This window comes from Crocuta crocuta, unplaced genomic scaffold, assembly GCF_008692635.1.
Source record: "Crocuta crocuta isolate KB4526 unplaced genomic scaffold, BGI_CrCroc_1.0 scaffold134, whole genome shotgun sequence".
Taxonomy (NCBI): Eukaryota; Metazoa; Chordata; class Mammalia; order Carnivora; family Hyaenidae; genus Crocuta; species Crocuta crocuta.
Genome location: NW_027530183.1, coordinates 2,024,771 through 2,040,462, shown reverse-complemented (window position 1 = coordinate 2,040,462; position 15,692 = coordinate 2,024,771). Strand labels below are relative to the sequence as shown.

Genomic DNA, 15,692 nt, shown 5'->3' with positions numbered 1-15,692 from the left:
AGGCTATATTGTATGGTACCGCACATCTTTGAGTCTCTTTTCCTAAGAGAATAATTTTTTTCTTGAAAATCTGAATCTGGAACACAAAATTTAGAGGACCAGACTTCCTTGGAAAATGCAAGTCATTTCTTCAAAATACTGCATGTTAGAAGAATTACAAACATAGCATTCCATGACTGAAAAGCTCAAACCTATCATATAAATCATTCAAAAAAAACAAACAGAAAGGAAGCTAGGAATAGAAAATGTGGGTCCACCTCTCTGTCATGGAAGCAGAAAAGAAAACAGAACTAAACTCACCTAAATGCTTCAGTTCTCACTTTGTGGCATGGTTTGTGTTGCCTTCCTCTGCAGCTCCTTCAGCCTTTTACACCCCTCAGTGTTTGCTATTCTTGACTCCACTTCACATATTGTGTGACACAGAATAGTGGGGCTGATATAAAAATCTCAGATCTACTGAAGCCTTTTAAGTGTTGGTAAGAAACAGCTCAGCCTGATTAGCTCTAGGGGAGGGCTTTCAAAAATTCCAAATTCTGGGGTGCCTGGGTGGCTCAGTCAGTTAAGCGTCTGGCTTCGGCTCAGGTCATGATCTCACAGTTCATGGGTTCGAGCCCTGCGTCGGGCTCTGTGCGGACAGCTAGCTCAGAGCCTGGAGCCTGCTTCAGATTCTGTGTCTACCTCTCTCTCTGACCCTCCCCTGCTCACACTGTCTCTCTCTCTCTTTCAGAAATAAATAAAATATTAAAATTTTTTAAAATAAATTTTAAATTCCTAGGGCACATAACCACAGGCTTTCCCCTCCGGGTTTTCTTTATCTTACTACTGGTCTCCTTCATCTGTTGTTAAAGTCTTTCTTCTCAACTCCCTTCATTTCCTTCACATTTATCTTTACTTGTTCCATCAGACAGTTGTAGCAGGAGATGTCTGGACTTTTATATCACTTTCTATCTTCTGCCACATCTTTTAGTTATGATCTTAGTTCAGTTATACTGAGCAAATGTTTGTGGAGCAACTCCTATGCCGGACACTTGCTAGAGCCTGGAGTCACTGAAATGAATAGTTTCTAGTATTTCGCAAGTTTGGCAGTCTCCGTTCCATTCGTTTATGTTGTGACTCTAAGCTGCTTGAAGTTTCTCTATACGCTTAGAATAGCTGACACAGAGATAGTGGTTATTAGTGTGGGAAATGAACTGAATTGATAATCAACCTGGAATCTGTTTTCTTCCTTCTATTCCTCTTCTATCCAATCTATATCTGTAACACAATAAGAAATATATATTTGGTCTTTGTCCCCAGGTTCTGACAAAGAGCTCCTAAATCCCTTGGAGTTTCCTGAGTGGTAGGAGTCGCTTCCTTTGCCTAGTGAAATGACTCTTGGTAGGCCCCTTAGATAGATAGCATCAGCCAAGCATTGATTCAAGGATTGGAACTTTCAGTGAAACTTCCAGCCTCCAAGGAGGGGAGAGAGGCCGGGGATTGAGGTAATCATCAATTGCCAATGATCTAATCAATCGTGCCTAGATAACGAAGCCTCCAAAAAACCCAAAATGTTGGAGTTTGGAGAGTTTCCAGGTTTTCGAACACATGGAGATTCAAGAAGAGTGGTATGCTCCATTAGGGATTGGAAGCTCCATGCTCTTTCTTCATAGTTTGCCCTGTGGATCTCTTCCATCTGGCTGTTCCTGAGTTATATCCTATTATAATAAACCAGTGATCTATTAAGTAAAATGTTTCTCCAAGTTCTGTGAGCTGTCCTAGCAAATTAAATGAGCTTGAGGAAGGGGTCATTGGAATCTCCCATCTATAGCTGATTAGTCAGAAGTACAGGTGACAAGCTAAAGTAGGGACAGATTTGTTGGACTGAGTCCTTAACCTGTGGGGTCAGTGCTAACTCTGGGTGGTTTGTGTCAGATTCAACTGAATGGAAGGATACCTACTTGGTGTCCACAGAGTTGGAGAATTGGTTGGTATGGAGGGAAAAACACACATTTGGTGTCAGAGTGTTGCAAAAAAAGACTCACAGATTACTCCAGAAATGTGTGACTAGTGATAGCAGTCATTACATTTATGACATTGAGACAAAGCTAATAGAAAATTAGTCCCCGCAAATATTTTAAATCACATATCTCATAAAAGACTTGTAGTCAATGTATATAAAAAATTCCTGTAGCTCAATTATTTTATTATTAAAATTAACTAATAATAATTAGCAAAGAATAATTATTAGTTAATAATTATTAAATAATTATTGTTATTAAAAATTATAAACATTATAGGCATTCCCCCAAAGAAAATATACAAATCACCCATGAAACTCTATCATGAAAAGATGCCCAACAGCGTTAGTCATGAGGAAAACACAAACCACCATAAGATACTACTTCACGCCCACCAGAATGGCTATAACAAACGAAATGGACAATAAGAAGTGTAGACAAGAATGTAGAGAAATTGGAACCTTAGTACATTGTTGGTGAGACTATAAAATTGTGCAGCCACTGTGGAAAGCAGTTTGACAATTGCTCAAAATATTAAACATAGTTACCCTTCTTAGCAGTTCTTAGGTATATACCCAAGGGAAATTAAAACATATCCATATAAAAGCATTTACATAAATGTCATGGTAGCATTCTTTATAACAGTCAAAAAATGGGAACAACCCCAAATCCATCAACTGATGAATGGATAAAGAAACTGTGGTACACCCATACAATGAAGTATTATTCAGCAATAAAAAGGAATGAAGTGCTGATATGCTACTACATGAATGAACCTTGAAAACAATTCTAAGTGAAAGAATCCAGTCTCAAAAGACCACATATTGTGTGATTCCATTTATATGAAATATCCAGAATAGGCAAATCTGAGAGACAGAAAGTAGATTTATGGTTTCCTAGGGCTGTGGGGGAATTTGAGGGATTAAGGGGAATAAATGCAAGTGGGTGCAGTGTGTCTTTCTGAGGTGATAAAAATGTTCTAAGATTGATTGTGGTGATGGTTGCTCAACTATGTGAATATACTAAAAACCATTGAATTGTACACTTTATATGGGTGAATTATATGGTATATGGTATGCAAATTATATCTCCATAAAGCTGTTTAAAAATATATATTGGGCATGCCTGGGTGGCTCAGTGGTTGAGATCAGTTGGTTGACTATTGATTTTGGCTTAGGTCACGATCCCAGGGTCATGGGATTGAGCCTGAAGTTACGCTCTATGCTGACAGCACTGAGCCTGCTTGAGATTCTCTCTCTCTCTCTCTCTCTCCTGCTCTTTCCTGCTTGCATTCTCCCTCTCTAAACAAACAAACAAACAAAGAAGATACTTACCTAACTCAGGGAACAGAATAAGGTGTGCAAGAGAAACCTGAAACAAAGTCAGCCTGACCTTTCTTGGCATATCACTTTCACTATGGGCTAGTCAGTTATATAAACATGAATCACTGGTAATCAGAGAGATGGAAACTAACACATTCACAAAGATATCACTTTACACCTCTCAGGCTCACAAAAAATCAGAAATTTGGATCTTGCCACGGGTTGAAAGAGATGTGGGGGGAAGGGAACATACTGATCTACCTGGTGCAGCCATTCTGGAGAGTGATCTAGCATAATTTAGTCTAATAAAAACATGTATTCTGTGACACAACAATTTTGCTCCTAGTAAATATCCCAAAGAAATTTTCACATGGATCTGTATGGGAACATGGACAAAGTAGTTTCCTCTGTCATAGCCAAAGGTGGAAGGGAAATAACTCTACATGGTGCTCATCCCTGTAAGAGTAGACAGGTAAAATGTGATCTACGTACTGGAGTCTAAAACCTCTGTGAGTAGCATCAGGTTAGATGTAGGAAAAGCTTCATGGACAACTCTTAAATACATAGAGCTGAGTGGAAAAATATAGACACCAGAAGGAGATATATGATGCAATACTGTTTCTATAAATTAAAAGTTTGCACACAAAGGCCCCTGGGTAGCTTAGTCAGTTCAGCAGCTGACTCTTGATTTCAGCTCAGGTTGTGATCTCACAGTTGGTGAGATGGAGCCTCTGTGCTGACAGGGCAGAGCCCACTTAGGATTCTCTCTCTCTTTCTCTCTCTCTCTCTCCCTCCATCTCTCTGTCCCACTCTCTCTCCCTCTCCCCCACCCTCACCTTCTCTCTCTCTGCCCCCTCCACGCTTCCACCTTGCGCTTGCTCACTCTCTCTGTCTCTCTATGTCTCTTTCTCTCAAAATAAATAAAAAACAAACAATTGCACACAGAAAACAATATATTTTGCAAGAGTACATTTAAAAAGATAGCCCACTCAAATAAAAGTAGCAATTAGTCATACACCTGCAGTCTCCTCCTCTCTCTCTGACCCTCCTCAGCTCATGCTGTCTCTCTCTCTCTTTCTCTCTCTCTCTCAGAAATAAATAAAAACATTAAAAAAAAAGAATGGGTTTATATCTCAGCTCTTTATTCTGTTCCATTGATCTATATGTTTAATTTGCTTTGATATTGCTTTGATTACTACTTTGTATTCTATCTTGTAGTATATACTTTGTAGTATATCTTGTAATCTAGAATTGTGATGCCTCTAGCTTTGTTTTCCTTTCTCAAGATTGTATTGGCTATTCTGGATCTTTTGTGGTTCCATACATATTTTAGTATTATCTGTTCTAGTTTAGTAAAAGATGATGTTGGTATTTTGAAATCCATTGAATCTGTGGATTTCTTTGTGTAGTGATAAATATATACTTTTTCATAGCTTCATGGAGTATCATGTTATGGATTTTCCATGAATACTTTAAACAATTGTTTGAAAATAAAGTTCATTTTCAATTTTTTTCCATTGTATACCATACAGATAATGCAATGTTTGTTAAAAGTGTTGTTATTTTAACTTATCAATCAACATGAAAATAAGATTGATGCATAGAAAAATGAACAGAGGAATAGGCAATTTATAGAAGATGAAACATAAATGACCAGTATTAAATGAGAAGCTGCTCAATCTCATTAATAATCAAAGAAATGGGAATTAGAACAAGACATAATTTTCAAGAGACATAGATTGGTGAAGATGAAACAGATTGACAATATTAAGACTGTAAACTTGGGGTGGGAAGGTTAGTTATTACACCCTCATAGGAGAGCAATTTAGCAATATGTTACAACAGTCAAAATGTACAGGCCTTTTTGATTATTTTTAACTTTTTAAAATCTGTGGTGATAATATTATTATTATTTTAAATGGTCCTTGTCTTTTAGAGATAAATATCAAAATATTATGAATGAAATTTTAAGATTACTTGCATTACTTCAAAAGAGTCTGGTGAGGGGATAGGGCAGCCTTGTGAGACTGAGCTCTGAACCTGTGAGGTCTGTGGTTGGTGTCAAAACTGAGTTAAATTGTAGGGCACTCATTTGGTGTCAGAAGTGTTATGAGAGGGACACCTGGCTGGCCCAGTTTGTGGAGCAGGGGTCTCTGGATCTTGGGGTCATGAGTTTGAGCCCCACATTGGGTATAGAGATTACTTTAAAAAGAAGAAGAAATGTTGTCTGAAAACAGTTCAGGCTGGATGATGGGTACATTGAAATTCATTATACATAAGTTTTTTTACTTCTATATATTTTTTAAAAAAATTTTATGTCTTTATTTTGAGAGACAGAGGCAGAGAGCAAGCACGAGAGGGATAGAAAGAGAGGGAGACACAGAATCTGAAGCAGGCTCCAGGCTCTGAGCTGTCAGCACAGAGCCCAATGCGGGACTCAAACCCATGGACTGTGAGATCTTGACCTGAGCTGAAGTCAGACGCTTAACCAACTGAGCCATCCAGGCACCCCTACTTCTATATTTTTAAAAAGTTCAGATAAAAAAAAATGTGTCCTTAAATCTTTTCTTAAGATTTTTAAAAATCTGTTTATTTATTTGAGAGAGAGTGGGACAGGGAATCTGTGCTAACAGCACAGAACTCAATGCAGGGCTTGGACTCACAAATGACCAAGTTCATGACCTGAGCCGAAGTCAAACACTTAACTGACTGAGCCACCCAGACGCCTCTGGTGTGGTTAAGTCTTAACATGGCATTTATTTTTGAGTAAATTTATACTAAGGAAATGATAAAAATAAGTGGGGGCAAAGGATGTAGCTTCAAAAATATTCAATATAACTTTATAATGGAAACCTCAATCTGTGTATTGAACTTTTTTCTTATCTCAGCAAAGAATAGTTTGACAGTATCCTGTAAGGTGAGCAAACTAGTAATTCTGGCTCAGGAGAAGAAAGCATTTCACCCAATCACTTTCTGGTAAATGATATCCAGCAAATGATATTGACCTTAGCTGTCTAATGAGCTAAAACTCAAGCTGTTGCTAAAGAGATAGTGTTCAGAGTGAAAACCATGAACAAACACAATTTCATACAATGAAATTTCAGAGCTAGGTACAGAAAATTGGCTCAGTTTTACTGTGTGAGTATACTCAATGGTCATGATGTGTACTGTGACTGCTCAGTCCTGAATCTTCTCTTTATGATGCATAGTTGTAGCTCTTAGTGAATTGGTTGCAAATCGCTCCCAAAGCCATTGCTAACATAGGCCTCTAATGGGTCAGGAAAATATTCAGATTTTTAGGAAATATATGATGTACATATATGCTGTAAGAAAGCTTGTAATAATGGCACATGTCCTAGCGATTTTGCGGCAGAATATAAATAGCTTTTATCTGTAAGATTTCAATGAAGATATAATGAATAATGCATAGAAGTTAGTGAAGGTTGATTGTTCTGATACATTGCTGTCTTAGTCAGGGTTCTCTAGAGAAACCCTTTATATATGTATAAAGAGATTTATTATAAGGCATTGGCAGGGCACCTGGGTGGCTCAGTCGGTTAGGCATCCAACTTAGGCTCAGGTCATGATCTCATGGTTTGCGGGTTCGAGCCCCACATTGTGCTCTGTGCTAACAGGTAGCTCAGAGCCCCGAGCCTGCTTCAGATTCTGTATCTCCCTCTCTCTCTGACCCTCCCCTGCTCATGCAATCTCTCTCTCTCTCTCTCAGAAATAAATAAAACATTAAAAAAAATTTTTTTAAAGGCATTGGCTCATGGAATTGGAGATTGAGAAGTCCCATAAATCTGCCTTCTGCAAGCTGGACACCCCGGGGGAAGCCAGGGATTTAGTTCGAAGGCCTGAGAGCCAGAGAGGCAATGGTGTAGATTCTAGACCAGGTCTGAGAGCCTGAGAACCAGGAGTGCTGAGGGCAGGAGGGGATTGTTGTCTCAGCTCAAGTAGCAAAGCCTTCCTCTGCCTTTTTGTTCTAGTCAGTCTCAACAGATTGGATGATGCCCACCCACAGTGGCAACAGTCACCAATTCAAAGGCTAATTTCTTCGAGAAACACCTCGAAGTAATGTTTCACAAGCTATCTGGGCATCCCATGGCCCAGTCAAATTGATACCTAAATTAACAATCACAATTAGTTATCTATTGCTACACAGCAAATTACTCCAAAACCCTGTTGTGTGAAGAACACTAAACATTTATTAGTTCACATAATTCTAAGAGTCAGGATTTGCGCAGCAGCTTAGCTGGGCAGTTCTGTTTGAGGTCTCTCATGAGGGGGCAGTCAAGATGTCAGCCAGAGTTGCAGTCATACGAAGGCTTGACTGGGTCTGGAGGTCCTCTTCCTAGATGGTTCTCTCTTGTGGCTGGTAAGTGGTTGCTATAGGAGGCTTCAGCTCCACAACCCACAACCATGTGAGTATCCTCATGACCTGACATCTGTATCATGACCTGACATGACCTGACAGCTAGTATCCTCCAGAATAAGTGATCCAGGGCAGACAGCAGAAACCTCGATGTGAACCAGCCTTAGGACCCACCCTCCATCATTTCTGCAACAGGAATATCAAGAGGCAAGAACCATTGGGGGCTACTTTGGAGGCTGGTTACCACAGTTAATGACAGAATGAACATAAAAAGATTGCCAATGGGGGTGCCTTGGTGGCTCAGTTGGTTAAACATCCAGCTCTTGATCTCAGCTCAGGCCTTGCTCTCAAGGTCATGAGTTCAAGCCCTGCAATGGGCTCCAAGCCCAGAGTGGCATCTACAAAAAAAAAAGGGGGGGGGTGCCAATGAAAGGGATTTTATTCTACTCCTTTATTTGCAGTTTAATTTGAATGTTCTTGCTTTTACATCTTCTGTTTGTCTCTCCAAGTCTACTCTTCACCCTTCCCTGTCCCAGGAGGTTCACCTGTATGAACCACACCAAAGCTGTGGCCCTCTAGCTTCTGTTCTTCAGGAAGAGAACAGGAGCATTAACTCACTTTGTTCCCTTCCTCAGACTATGTTTCTTGCTCAAATGCCAGAGTTCTTTTCAAGGTGGCCCTTGCATTCCTTTCAATAACCACTCCCTCCCCTCATCCTTTCAGGCCTAGGGGTGTTAACCACCCAGCTGCTACTGTCCCCAGGTTATGTCCGTCTCTTGTGGTTATGCTCCACACTACAACTTTGTAGACAGTCCACTTGCAAAAATAAAAAAAAAAATTCTTTCCTCAAATAATCTAACTTGAGTGAAACCCAGTTTTCTCTTGAGATTCTGAATGATAAAGTACTAAAGAGGCAAATGGCAAATCTATGTACAGCTCTTACACCCACATAGCCTCCGAAAACAGTGTCTCTGATGTTTTGGGTTATTTCTGCTGTTTCTTAGAATTTTGCTTCCTTTCTTCCTCCTTCCTTCTGCAGCTCATTTCCAACATTTGCTTGACCTTTTGCTTGCCTGGTGGCTCTGATTGGTCTTCAGTAGCCAGTCTTGGAGGGTTTAAAGAAAAAGAAGGGTAAGATTCCTATATAGAGTAGGATACCCCTAGCCCTACAGCTGTTTACTTACTACCTTCCACCCTTTGGGTAAGCCCAGGAAAATCTGTGACTTAGTATTCTCTACCACTTGGATGCCTACATGATTTTAAAGTTGGTATTCATGTGCTAGGATGGTGAAGCAGAAAGGATAGAAAGGCCCTGGCTCTCTGATGACTGTGGAGCCTCCACACAGGCACTGCCTACTTCCAGACTTCTTTGATGCACGAGGGAAATGAACTTCTCTCCTGAATAAACCACTATTATTTCAGGTTTTCTGTTACATGCAGGTGAACTTAATGCAAATCAATAGAATGTCCTTCAGATGAAATGCCTTGGGTAGAAAAGATCTGGCTACTCCAATCACTGAAACAAATCCACAGAATGGTTACACTCAATCCTCACATGCACATTTTTAAAAGTCCTCCATAGACTGTATGTGTCAGGGACAGGCAAAGCTGTAAGACTTCATTCTGTCCTCCAGTGGTTTATAGAGAGATTCTAGTCAGAACACAAGGTGGTGATTAGAAAAGGGAAGTAGGCAAGTGCATTCTGGAAGTTATAGAAGAAATGAAAGGTGGTTAAACCTCAGACTGAGTGCAGTCCTGGGGTTTATACCATCATAGTTCCAGACCCCAGAGCACTTCGTCTCCAACCTGAGACCATCAACTCCCTGCTTCTTCTTTTCTTTAACTACAGCCTGCTCCAGGCTGTACTCAAAGCATCCAGCACTGCTGCTGGCAATTCCTGATACCACTGCCCAGCAATAGAGACCTTGAGAAGAACAAGTCCTGAGGTGGGGAATGTAAATGGAACCAAAGGGATGTAAGTGTGGAGGTGGAGAGAAGATGTGGCCCTGGTTCTCTATTTTGAATAGACGAATGCATTCCTCATAAAAACATTCCTGCCCTTGTTTGCCAGGCTTTCGTGGTTACACTGTAGGTTGGAAAGATGTGTCTGACCAGAGAACTACCTACCATAATTTCTAACATCACGTTGAAGGGCAATGCATTCCAGTTATAAACAACCAATTAATAAAAATCTTTCTTAAAACATAACCATTCATTCGTTCAACAACTATTCCTTAAGAGCCTACTAGTTGCAAGTACTGTTCTAGGTGCTACTAATGCAGCAGTGGAGAAAATAAAATAAAATCCTTCCTGTTAAGAAACATTCTTGGGGGCATCTGGCTGGCTGAGTCAGTAGAGCATGGGACTCTCAATCTCAGGGTTATGAGTTAATGCCCCATGTTGGGCGTAGAGCCTACATGGAAATAAATCAAAAACAAGGCGGCAGTTCCTTTCAATGTCATGGGAGGGCATTGTTTATCAGGCTCACCCAAGGATTATTTAATAATCTAGGGGGAATACTCTTGGTTCAAATCACTGTTCATTTCTGGTTAAAGGTTCCAGTCTTAGTGAAGTTACATAGGTTTTTTTCCCTATAAAGATGCAAATAATTTCTGTCCAGTAGAAAAGATAACCACAAAGGTTAAAATTAATTGTCTTGAAGAACATGAACCAGTTTTGTATCTAACCTAGAAATCTTACTCTAACATTCCTTTATTAAATTGGAACCAACTCTAACATCTTGCTGGGCCCCTGCTAATTAATTAGTTGAAGAAAATCTTTGGTATATATTCATTATATATTTGTTAGGCAGCATGTTTTTAACTTTTTGAAAATTATACTTCAATAATTTCTTCATGGAGTTTATCATACAGTTACATAGCTTCTCTTTTTGCTTTTTTCCCTCTAGTTTGGAGTTCAAACTAGTGGGTTACCATGTCATAATGCTTCCTATTCAATTTTCTCTTTCCTTGGGGTTTTTTTTTGGATAGTAAATGGAGGAGACTAGGAATATGTCACCCCCAAATATTACTCTTTGACATAAAAATTGTTTCAAGCTTAAGGCAATGAAGAAGCAGCAAACTCTTTTCTCTACTTGCCCTCTTTCTGCCTATAGGCAGGATATACATTTTCCTTTTTCTGGAAACAGATGTATCAGCTCAAGAGCAATAAAAAAGAGATCTACAAACAAACCTTACTCCATTAGCTTCCTCCCACATATTTATCTTCCCTCAGTTTGCCACCTTGGAAGCCTGCAACCACTTTCCTTTGTCCTGTAGTTTCTCTGTAAGTTTATTGTTCTTTGTTGAAGATGCTACACAAGCCAAAGTTCTAAGCCACTAATTTGAGTTACTCTTCACATTTCTCCCATGTGATGTGTACTGTACACATTAAATTATTTGCTTTTCTCTCATTAATCTGTCTTTTTGTTAAAAAGCCCAGCTAAAAACCAAAGATGGGAAGACATAAGATTTTGCCACCCCTACATAAAGAAACAGATTACTTGTTGAATGTTTGTGTCTCCAGGGCACCTGGGTGATTCAGTTGAGCATCCAACTCTTGGTTTCCACCTCAGGTCATGATCCCAAGGTCGTGGGGTTGAGCCCTGCCTTGAGCTATGCACTGAGGGTGGAGCCGCTTGAGTTTCTCTCTCTCTCTACCTCTGTCCCTCTCCCCTGCTTGTACTATCTCTCTCTCAAAAATAAATAAGTAAGTAAGTAAAAAGAATGTTTGTGTCTCCACTCCCCTAATTCATATGCTGAAACTCTAGTCACAGTGTGATGGTATCTGGAGTTAGGGCCTTTGGGAGGTAATTAAGACATGAGGGTGGAACCTTCATGAAAAGGTTAATGCCCACATAAGAGACCAGAAGAGCTGGCTCTCTTTTTCTGCCATGGAAGGATATAAAAAGTCAGCAATCTGTAGACTGGAAGAGGACCTTCGCCAGAACCCAACCCTACTGGCACCCTGATCTCATATTTCTAGCCTCCAAAACTGTGAGAAATGTATCTCTATTGTTGATACATGACCCAGTCTATGGTAATTTATTATAGCAGCCTGAACTAAGACATCCCCCTTACAAGTCTCATTTTGACTCTGTCCTTGCAAAGCAGATGACAAACAATTGTTGAAGCCACTACCATCTAGTCTGGTTGCAAGTAAGCATGCAAGTATTTAAGGTTTGATTTTTACAGATCAAGCCAGGGACCAGAAAAGGTGGTTTCAGCAGTAGATCATGAGTCCATGGGCTTCAAAAGGAAAAAACAGGCTTTCCTGGCTCTTAATGTATTATTAAATCACTCCTTGTACATGACATACTTTTTCCCCCTCACTGTCTTTTAGATAGAACATGGTGACTGAGGTGAGCAAAGTTCTTATGAGGATGAAATGAAAGATTCAGAAACTCCAGGTGCACTTTGTCATGCAGCCCAGTAGTGAGGACCTGATGACTTAGTACAAATATCTTTGTACTTTGTGCCAAATACACCCCAATTTACTCTCTTCTCTTTTGTTCTCTTTATTATTATTATTATTAAGTTTATTCATTTATTCTGAGAGAGACAGAGACAGTGCGAGTGGGGGAGAGGCAGAGACAGAGAGAGACAGAGAATCTCAAGCAGGCTCTGCACTGTCAGTACAGAGCCCAGAGAATGATGTAGGGCTTGAACTCATGACACCATGAGATCATGACCCAAGCCCAAACCAAGAGCTGGGTGCTTGAACGACTGAGCCAGCCAGGCATCCCTTATTATTATTTTTTAAATGTTTATTTATTTTTGAGAGGGTGGGAGGGGCAGAGAGAGGGAGACAGAGGATTGAAGTGGGCTCTGTGCGACTGATTCTCTTCTTTATTATTTTGATATCTATTCAAGAAATCTTTATTGACTGCTTATTCTATATGAAGCACTGTGGCAATTAGGAATTAAAAGTTAAGTCAAAACATAATCTCTACTTCTCATGGAGTTTACAGTGATTCTCCATGAACAATATGACAACAATAAGCAACACACATAGAATGAATGGTATGTGGGTTCTTCTAAGAACTTTAAATTTATTGTTTAATTCACACAACTAGAGAGTTATTGTCCTCACCATTTTATAGATGATGAAACCAACGCACAAGAAAGTAAGAAATTTGCCCAAAGTCACATGGCTACAGTGGTAGAGGCTCTATCCTACCACCCTTTTACTGTCTATATCAATGCAGATGTCATGTGAGGTGTTATGCTAATCCATTTATTTATTAATTCATCCACTCTTTACCCTGTTATTAAACATCTTTGATGTGCTAGGAATGTGGCCATGGTTCCCAGCAAACAAGGAATTAGGAGTACTCCTTGTCATTGAGTAGATCACAGTTTCCTGAGAGGGAAAGATCCATGAACACATAATTCCAGCACAACCTGTTAGGTGGAAAGGCAGGGCTTTGTACCAAGTGAAATGTAAACAAAGAAGCAGAAGTGACTAACTTTTGTCTGGGGTTGTTGAGAAAGACTTCACAGAAGAGAAAAATTTTTATTAGTGTCTTGAAGGCTAAATAGCAACTCATTAGTTAAAGAATAATAAGGAGATCAATCCAGAGAAAGGAGAGAACACAAGGAGAGGCCTGGAGTCATGCCAGGGCCAGGCATGTGGGCAATGATGGTGCAGGTGGGTGGGAAGCAGTACTTAAGGATCAGAAGTCAAGTTAGGGTTTGCGCTATGGCCCTGGAGGTAGCCACCACCCAGTCTGACGCCAGTGCCCCTGAGTTGGATATGGCTGTGCCTCCCACGGGTGCTCATCTTGGCAAATCTACCAGAGATGTCTTCACCAAGGGCTATGGATTTGGCTTAATAAAACCTAATTTGAAACCAAAATCTGAAAACGGACTGCAATGTACAAGCTCAGTTTCAGCCAACACTGAGACCAACCACTGAAGTGAGCATCAGCCTAGAAACCCAGTACAGATGCCCCGAGCATGGTCTGACGTCTTTGGAGAAATACAACACTGACAACATTCTAGGCATGGAGACATTTGTGGAAGATCAGCTTGCATGTGGACTGAAGCTGACCTTTGATTCATCCTCTCACCAAGTAAGGGGTGGGGTGGGGGCAGGGGAAGATGCTAAAATCAAGACAGGGCATAAGCAGGAGGCATCAACCTAGATCTGGATTTCCACATGGCAGGGCCTTCAGTCCAGGGCACTCAGGTGCCCCGTCAAAACGGCTGGCTGGCTGGCTCCCAGATGAATTCTGAGACCACAAAGTCTGGAGGGACCCAGAGCAACTCTGTAGTTGGCTACAAGCCTGATGAATTGCAGCTTCACACTAATATAAATGACAGGATAGAGGGTAGTGGCTCCTTTTAGCAGAAGGTGAACAAGAAATTGGAGACCAATGTTAATCTTGCCTGGACAGCAGGAACTAGTAACACTGGCTTCGCAATAGCAGCCAAGTATCAGATTGACCCTGAAGCCTGTTTCTCCACCAAAGTGAATAGCTCCAGCCTGATAGGTTTAGGACACATTCAGACCCTAAAGCCAGCTGTCAGACTGATGGTGTCAGAGTGATGCTGTCAGTCTGCTGGATGGCAAGAATGGCACTGCTGGTGGCCACAAACTGGATCTATGACTGGAAGGCAAGCATAATTGAATACTGTACAATCATTTCATTTTAAACTATTTTACAGCCTAGCTACCTTCAGAATTTAGTGTACATTTTAATGTTTGTCTGGGATGCAATAATGCTGAATATCATGTCAGACCCCCAGATTAAAGATGATTCCAGTTTAAGATGTTACTCTTTCAGAGGTACAGAAAAAACCCAATTCCAAACAAGACCGCTTCAGCTGTAGACTTGAGGGGAACTTGGTGGCCTCTGGAGATGTGAGGTTTCTTTTTTATCTAAAAATGGCTGCTAGTGGAAGTTGATAATTTACAGATTGTCATTAAGTAAATGAATGAAATTGTGACTTCCTGAGAAGTGAACCTTAGTTTCCTACCCTATGAAGGAGAGGCTTATTGTTTGATGGTTTGTACAAACTCATCTGAAAGAGACATTTTTAGACAGATTTTCGTGGCGTGTTTCTAACCCAGTCCATCACATCTTTCACACCAAAAATAGTCTGCAATGCATGGTAGCTGGGTTTTTTTGGTGTGTGTGTGTGTGTGTGTGTGTGTGTGAACCCACATGCGCCAATTTGGGATAGAGAAGGTGGATGTGATGAAGCCAGTAATTCAGGACTTTATCTCCTTTCATGTTGTGTTTTTTAGCCCTTGCACCAGATGAAACATCTTCTAAGAGTTCTAGCTGCAAGCAGAGAAGGTCTCTGTGACTGTAATCACATGGTGACATCATTCAGAATCTAAATTGGACTTCTGTTACATTCTTGCCACTCAGTTTATTTTTTAGCAGTTTAATGGTAATTTTAGAGTCTTCCATTTTGTGTGGAATAAGATCCTACTTTAAAATGCTATAATTAACATAACTTAAAGTAAAACTTGAATAAAATATTAGAATCTCAAAAAAAAAAGAAGTTGAGTTGGAAACAAAGAGTGATTATTGATAATACTCAAAGGGGTTTAAGCTGGGGATTAATGCATACAGATCTGTATTGTAGAGACCCTCTGGCACCCTTTTGAAGATTAATGCTAGAAAATCCTGAGGAAAAGAAAAACAAATTGCTAGCTACTATAGCCACCTGAATATTATTTCAGTTATGGAACAGGATTAATTCAGGATTAATTCAGTTTTTTCACACAACCCCCATAAAGTAGGCATGACCATATGCCATTTTACAGATGAAGAAATCAGTAAATAGAGAGGTACACTGATTTGTCAAATGGCCTACATCCAGTCAATGGAGTCAGGTTTCAAACCTAGGCAAGTCTGTCTTAATACTGCATTTTTAGAGGCTTTGAGAATAAGGGTGGAGTGCTATACTGGAGGTGGGGTTAGGGGGTACAGCATACTACCAGGGCAAACTTTCTTACAAATCTCTTTTAAACATCTCTCTCTCT

The 15,692-nt window shown here is 40.2% G+C and overlaps 1 pseudogene; it reads left to right on the top strand.

The window, feature by feature from the left end:
* Positions 1-13,448: 13,448 nt before the first annotated feature.
* Positions 13,449-15,007, top strand: LOC144232336 (non-selective voltage-gated ion channel VDAC1 pseudogene; annotated as a pseudogene).
* The last annotated feature ends 685 nt before the right edge of the window (positions 15,008-15,692 follow it).